The sequence below is a fragment of the Nuphar pumila genome, chromosome 10, assembly GCF_984573655.1.
Source record: "Nuphar pumila chromosome 10, dmNupPumi1.hap1.1, whole genome shotgun sequence".
Taxonomy (NCBI): Eukaryota; Viridiplantae; Streptophyta; class Magnoliopsida; order Nymphaeales; family Nymphaeaceae; genus Nuphar; species Nuphar pumila.
The window spans coordinates 82194201-82202485 of NC_143258.1; the positions used below are offsets into that span (position 1 = coordinate 82194201).

Sequence of the window (8285 nt, forward strand, 5' to 3'; positions counted from 1 at the left end):
CAAACTCGCCACATGTCTCTAGAGACTCCACCCTGCCATAGTAAGAAATGCATGCACTTGTTATAAAGACCAAATTATTTTGCATCCAAATGGTCCATGGCTGACAAAGCCCTGATGTTGACATTCCAAAGTCGGACATTTACGCACCCTAAAGAATACCTCCTTGGCAGTTGGAAACTCACATGTGGCATATCCCTTGCCGCAAGGTCAGAGTTCGGCGTATTTTTCGGTGGGTGGGGGAGGACCTCAAGGGTTTTACTAATTGGAGGCCAGCCAATGTGTGAGCATTTTAGTTTTTCAAAACATCTTGAAAATATATTAACTAAATTTCATGTCTCTTTTTAGCCCATAGAAAGTGTAAGATCGATTCATGTCAATGGTCTTTTGATGCAGTGATAAAGGACGATCACTCCTGAATCTTAAAAGTTGACATTTTTACCCTCAAGAGTCTAAATTTGCAAATATTTTCTCAAGAAAAATAATCTGGATTTATTTCAAACTCAAAATTTTAAATTCTATACTGGATTTGCTTCGCAAGAGGGAGGGGAAAATTTTTTGCGATGATAACAGTGGGTTGGCATACCCCTAACACAAACCCGACCCATTTAATAAACGGGTTAGGCGGGTCGACCCGTTTACAACACGAAGTCGTTTAAGCCAAACCCGAACCCAGCTAAGAAGCGGGTTGGCGGGTCAGGTTGGTCGGTCGTGTCAGATTTTGCCACCCCTATTCACAACATTGAGCATTCATAGTAGGTCATTATCATCATTAGCATATCATTAGTTAGTTTCACACATTAGTTAGTTCACAACATCAACATATCATTAGTTAGTTCATAGCATTAGTTAGTTCACATTTGTTAGTTAACTAACTATGTACATACATTAGTTGTGCATTCATAGCATATCATTCACCTGCACATCACCGTAAATTAGATTAGTCACTCACTTGCACATCACATACTTAGGCACATTCTTCACCTGCATCGGTTTACATTAGTTAGGCATATTCACATTCATCTTAGATACACTATTTTTACCTGCACCTTAGTTAGGCACATTACTTACCCGCATTCCCTGCATATTGTTTCAGTACATATATTAGCTTAATACATATTGATAACATTCACCTGCACATAAGCATATCACTCAGCACTTAGTTTAATCACCTATATTAGCATCTTGTATTTTCTGTGCATCCACCACAACATTATGTTTCATTCATTCTTATTTCATCTGCAGCTTCGACATTAATCTACCACCACTTGCATTTTTGCATTTTACCAGTAGCCTATTAATTAATTAATCAACTTACTTGTTATTATGTTAACATATCATTAGCATACCATTAGCTCACAACACATCATTTCATCTTCATCATTCTCAGTGGCATCCTTCATATGCATCTCTCATGTTACATATGCATCCATAATGCAATTTTTTGTTCTCTGCACCATATGACACAATTTAATTAAAAATAAGTCCTTTATGGCTTGAGAAGGACTGCTCTGAATTTGGTCCTATATTCCCCGTGTTGCTTGATACACTTGTTAGGGTTCCTGTTAGCAACATCTTGCCTCAGGTTCAAATTGAAGTTGTTTTATGGGGTATTGGAACAACATTTGGGAAGCCTCCTCCATATTTTATTTCCAGAGTAGCTCGTATATCAGGTGGCAAATTGGAGACCATGGAAGAATGGGATTCTTCCTCCAATCAATTTGATGGATTCTTGTCTGATTTTTTGAAGAAAGTCAAACGATGGTTCCTTTCCCATTCTCAATAGTTGGACCTCTTTATAATATTAGCCCTAGCTCCGGTACCAAATCCATTGTTTGACCTTGCTGGAATCATGCATGAACAATTTGCAATTCCATTTTGGGGATTCTTTCTTGCAACCTTGACAGGAAAGGCAATCATCAAAACTCACATACAGACGGTTTTCATCATACTAGTTTGCAATAATCAATTCCTAGAACTTGTAGAGAAAGTGTTGATCTGGGTATTAGGTCTTGTACCTGGATTATCTTTTGCAGCACCCAGCCTGAACACCAATTTACAACAGATAAGGGATGAGTATTTGACAAAACATGACATCACAGATTGTACATGTGGTGATTGCTGGAAATTTTGTTGAACTTCAACAGAGGCCCCTTGCAGGTCACTCAATTGCACTGCTGTGTGTTACAATTTAGTTGCATTATTGTATGTTGTATGTCATTTGCATATTATTCATCCGCATATCATCAGTCCCCTGCACAATAGCTTTGCACTTGCATATCGGTCCCCAACACATCAAAGTAGCATTAATCACTACATATCACATTAGGGTAACACCTGCATGTTAGATCAGTTTAACCATGTTGCGTATTGTTGCACTTGCATATAGGCATAGTATCTATATAAATACATCAGATTAGCATTACCTTTCAGTTCAATCATGTATTGTATATCATTCTGCACCTATATTGTAGTCGGTCCAGCCTTAGCATATACATTTTCTTCATCTTGGTAGTATATACATTTTCATTATATGCATCTTCACATGCATTTTTTGATTGCATATACATATGCATTCCCTCATGTGTGTTGTAGTTTTTGTCATATACATTGTATTTTTCATACACATCTTCACTTTAGCGTATGCATTCTTTCATTAGCATAAGCATCATACTTAGATAGATGATATGCATTTCTTCCATTAGTAAGAGCATCATACTTAGGTAGATGCATATGCATTTCTTCATTAGCATAAGCATTGCACTTAGGCAAATGCATATGCATTTCTCTTTTAGTATAAGCATCACACTTAGGTAGATGTATATGCATTTCTCATTTAGCATAAGCATTGCACTTAGGCAAATACATATGCATTTCATTCATGCATTAGGCATTGCATCTTCATTAACATATGCATTTTCATTATAACTTAGGCATAACCATATGCATATTAGTTTTAACATTGTATTTTTAATTTTTTTTCTATATTTTGCATTTCTTTTGCCTTGTGTTATCTTGTGTTTGCAGAGAAGCCTTAAAGATGCTGATTTCTTTTCCTAGATTAAGAATTTTAATTTTTCATTTCAATTGTAATAATTTCATATTAATAAGAATTTCTATTTTTCTGTTTAGAATAGAATGCATGAGCATATAGTTGTATTTTGAATTCTCATAATTACTTGTGACATTTTTTTTATTTTATTTTTCAAAAAGCACTATGAGAAAACATGAATGACACGTGCACCATTCTAATAAGAGGTAAATAACCCTAAGTAAATTATTCACATTTATGGCGATAGTCAAAATGTATATAATACTTAGGATTTTTATCTTTTATGAAATAAAATTTGACCTATACTTTAGGTCCTTTCTGAATTATATTATATTTTCAAAAATGCATTTTCTGAATTGTACTCTCGAGGCCCGGAGGCAGTGATAAATGGGCAAGGGTTGCTAGGTCGTCGCCCAGAAGCGACGCGTCACACCGGCGCCCGGGTGTGGTGTCAAATAGGCAAGGGTTCCCTCACTTTGTTGGACGGGTGGGGGTAAAGAAGTTAGTCCAAGACCATAAAATTAGGTTAGCCACTTGGAACATAGGGTCTTTAACTGGTAAGTTGGTAGAGTTAGTAGATGTTATGTGTAGGAGAAAGATTGATATTTTATGTCTTCAAGAGACCAAATGGGTAATTGAGAAAGCTAAAGTGATAGAACATTGGGGATATAAGATTTGGTATACAAGAATATATAGGAATAGGAATGGAGTAGGGATTGTTATGAGTCGTCAGTTTATAGATAATGTAGTTGAGGTCCGTAGGAAGGGTGATAGAATTTTACTTATTAAATTAGTTTTAGGTACGGATATTATTAATATTATTAGTGTTTATGCACCTCAAGTAGGTTTAGATGATTCCATTAAGCATCAATTTTGGGAAGATTTAGATGGAGTAGTACAAGGGATATCTTATGGAGAAAAGCTTTTCATCGGCGGTGACCTTAATGGACATGTAGGCATTAGTAGGGATGGATTTGAGAGTATCCATGGGGGCTATGGTATAGGAGAAAGAAATGAAAGTGGAGAAAGGATTTTAGATTTTTGTCTGTCCTATGATATGATCTTAGCAAACACTTGGTTTAGGAAGAGGGAGTCTCACCTAGTAACATTTAAAAGTGGGGTTAATACGAGTCAGATAGATTTTTTCCTACTTAGAAAGAGAGATAGGGGTTATTGCATCGATTGTAAGGTTATACCGGGAGAAAGTGTAGCTACACAACATAGAGTCTTAATTTTAGATCTTAGAATTAGACAATGCCGCAAAAGGGATAGACATAGGATAGATCTTAGAATTAAGTGGTGGGCACTGAAAGGAGCTAAACTAGGAATGTTTGTAGAACAGGTAGTTAAGGAAGTTGATTGGTGTCTCGAGGAGGATTCAGAATCAATGTGGAATAAGATAGCGGGTGACATGAGAAAAGTGGCTAAGAAGGTATTGGGTGAGTCTAAAGGCGGTGCACCACTAGGTAAGGATACATCATGGTGGAACGAGGATGTCAAATTAGCTATTAAGGTTAAAAGAGAGTGTTATAGAAATCTAAGTAAGAGTCATGATAATGAGAATTTGGAGAAGTATATGATAGCAAGAAAGGAAGCTAAAAAAGTTGTTCGAAACGCGAGGGCTAAGGTATATAAGGAGGTTTATGACAAGTTGGATACCAAAGAAGGCGAGAAGGATATTTATAGGTTTGCAAAGATTAGAAATAAGAAATTGAAGGATTTGGGTATGGTTAGATGTATCAAAGATGAAACGCAAAGGGTTTTAGTCAAAGATGAGGAGATTAAGGAGAGATGGAAAGATTATTTTGATAAGCTATTTAATGATAGTCATGCTCAAGATCTTGGAGACTTCTCCATTCCTTTTCATGAGATAAATCTTGACTTCATGCGCAAGATTCAAAAGAAAGAAATTGCAGAGGCTTTGAAGAAAATGAAATCAAGAAGGGCAGTTGGCCCAGATGGTATACCTATCGAGGCTTGGAAATGCTTGGGAGAGAAAGGTTTAGAATGATTGACAAATCTTTTTAACTTGATTTGGCGAACAAATAAGATGCCTAATGAGTGGAGGAAGAGTACTTTGGTGCCTTTATATAAGAATAAGGGTGATATACAAGATTGCACAAACTATCGTGGTATAAAACTCATGAGTCATACTATGAAACTTTGGGAGAGGGTGATTGAGTCTAGGTTGAGGAAGGTTGTCATGATATCAGAGAATCAGTTTGGTTTTATGCCTGGAAGATCAACTATGGAAGCTATACATCTTCTTAGACAACTTATTGAAAGATATAGAGAGAGGAACAAAGATTTGCATATGGTTTTTATTGATTTAGAAAAGGCATACGATAGAGTACCTAGGGACGTTTTCTGGTGGACTATGATGAAGAAAGGTGTTTCTCTCAAGTACATTAGTATAATTAAAGATATGTATGAAGGAGTAGTAACCAATGTCCGCACTTGTGGAGGGGTGACAACCAATTTTCCGATAACGGTTGGGTTACATCAAGGATCTGCTTTAAGCCCTTTCCTATTTGCTATAGTGATGGATGAGCTTACGAGATCAATTCAAGAAAATGTACCATGGTGTATGTTGTTTGCTGATGATATTGTTTTGATTGATGAGTCTAGAGCTGGGGTTAATGCTAAGTTAGAATTATGGAGACAAACATTGGAAGCTAGAGGTTTTAAGTTGAGTAAGAGTAAGACTGAATATATGGAATGTCAGTTTAGTAAGCAACGAAGTAGTGATGGGAGTGTAGTGAAGCTTGGTGAGCAAGAAATACCGGTGAATGATTATTTCAAATATTTGGGATCCATCATTCAAAAGTATGGAGAAATTGATGGAGATGTAAATCATAGGATAAAGGTTGGGTGGATGAAATGAAAAAGTGCAACTGGAGTGCTGTGCGATCGTAGAATGCCATTGCGGTTGAAGGGAAAGTTTTATAGGACGACTATTAGACCCGCTTTACTATATGGTATGGAATGTTGGGCTGCCAAGAGACATCATATTCAAAAAATGAGTGTAGCTGAGATGCGAATGCTTGCGAATGCTTAGATGGATGTGTGGAAATACAATAAAAGATAAGATTCGGAACGAGGAGATACGTAAGAAGGTAGGTGTTGCACCCATTGAAAATAAGATGTGAGAGAATCGTTTACGGTGGTTTGGACATATTCGGCGAAGGCCTAATGATGCTCCAGTTAGAAGGTTGGAGAAATGGAAAAATATATTAGTTAAAAGAGGTCGGGGTAGGCCTAGGAAGACTTGGATGGAGATGATAGGAAAGGATATGAATGCTTTGAACCTCACCGAGGACATGGCATTGGATAGAAATGATTGGAGGAAAAGGATTCATGTGGAAGACTCAAAATGAATTTCTTTTTTGGTTCATATCGCTGACCCCAATTGTTTTGGGATGAAGGCGTAGTTGTTGTTGTTGTTGTATTTTCCTCTTTTATCAAAATTAAAAGTAAAGATTAAATCAAGATATGTTTGTGGTCATAGTCATGAATATATTGAAATTTAATCTTGCCTTAAATTCTATAAAAGCACAAAAATTAATTTTATTCTTTCTTAGAATTTAAATGAAGATTAAATTAAAATATATTTGTGACCATAGTCATGAATATATTGAAATTTAATCTCATTTCAATTCTATTAAAGAATGAAATTTGCTTTTAAAATTTTAATTTAAAACAAATTCTTTTAATGCATTCATCATTTTGCATCATTATTTGCCATCTTTCCAAATCATCTCAAATCATTTTTGAAATTCCAAGTGATTTTGAAATGAATTTTCAGAAATACAGTTTTCATTTCTAAGATTCAAAATTATTTTTCAACTTCCTTTTTACAAATGCAAATTTACCTTTTATCTCTCAATTCTATTCAGTTTTAAATCTTATTTCAAAATTCTATTTTTTAATTCTTATTTTTGAACTTCACATCTCTAAATTTCATATTTTAACTTTGAATTTCATTTCAAATTCAAATGCTAAATTCAAAATTCTTTATTTCTCTTCAAAATTCTAAAATTTCAAATTTTCATTTTCAAATTCAATTTTAAAATTCTGAAGTTTATTTCAATTCTCAATTCAATTCTAAATCAAATGTTTGAAATTTATTTCAAAATCCCATCTTAAATTCCAAGTTCAATTTCAAAAATCAATTTTCAATTTCAATCTCAAAATCCCGAGTTCCAAATTCAAAGTCCAATTCAAAGTTTTAGATTCCAATTTTTTCTACTCCTAAATTCATTTCTAAATTTTTATTTTAATTTCAAGTTCAAAATTCTTATTTCAATTCCAAGTTTCAATTTCCAAATTCATTCTCAAATTCAAAATTAAGTTTCAATTTCAAAATATAAACTCAATTTTCAAATTTTTCAATTTCAAATTTCAATTTTCAATTTTTAAATTTCAAATTCCAAATTCAAAGTTCAAAGTTCAAAGTTCAAATTCAATATCAATTATGCTTTCAAGTTCAAACTTCAAATTCAATTATGATTTCAAAACTTAGAATCAATTTCTAAATCTTGAATTTCAATTTAAAAATTCGAGTTCAGATTCCAAAATTCTCAAACTGTGAATCCAATTTCCAATTCCTCAATTGCAAGTTTTCAAAGCAAAGTCCATTTTCAAAATTTAACCTTTCAAAAATCATTTTCTGAACTTCAAAGTCATTTCTAAAAAGAATTTTTCAAATCCATTTTCAAAATACCTTGGAAAAATCCAAATTTCTAAAACATTTCCAAGAAAAGCATACACATTCCTGAAGTTCAAAAATCATAGCACAAGCCTGACTCTATGTGCATTTAGGATTTTAGAATAAGCTCTCAGACAAATTTAGGCAAAGCAAAATGCATGAATTCGATCATTTGTTCAATAATCCCTGGTAAAGGCGCCAGGAACGGTTGAACCTCATACGGACGAGCGAATCTTGTCCCTCCATTTTCCTGTAATTCAAAACAAAGGTGAGTAAATTTCAAAACATCGTTTTTAAAAGGTCAAGTGAGACCCTGCAAAGGGTTTCTCTTCTCCTCTTTTTTTTTCCCTCAAAATGAAAAGAAAGGGAAAAGAGAAAAAATTTGCAATGATCACACTGGCTGCCCTCCATCTTTGACTGACAGTCAGTTGTGGAGCCCAAAAGCTGATGAAGGGCAGCCAGCTGCAGAGGCACACTCAAAGTGTGCCATGTGATGGCACCTAATCCTGGCTCGGGGGAGAGAGAGAA

At 34.7% G+C, this 8285-nt stretch overlaps 1 pseudogene; it reads left to right on the forward strand.

Moving 5' to 3' along the window:
• The first annotated feature begins 1447 nt into the window (after positions 1–1447).
• LOC149827054 (vacuole membrane protein KMS1 pseudogene) lies at positions 1448–2134 on the forward strand (annotated as a pseudogene).
• The last annotated feature ends 6151 nt before the right edge of the window (positions 2135–8285 follow it).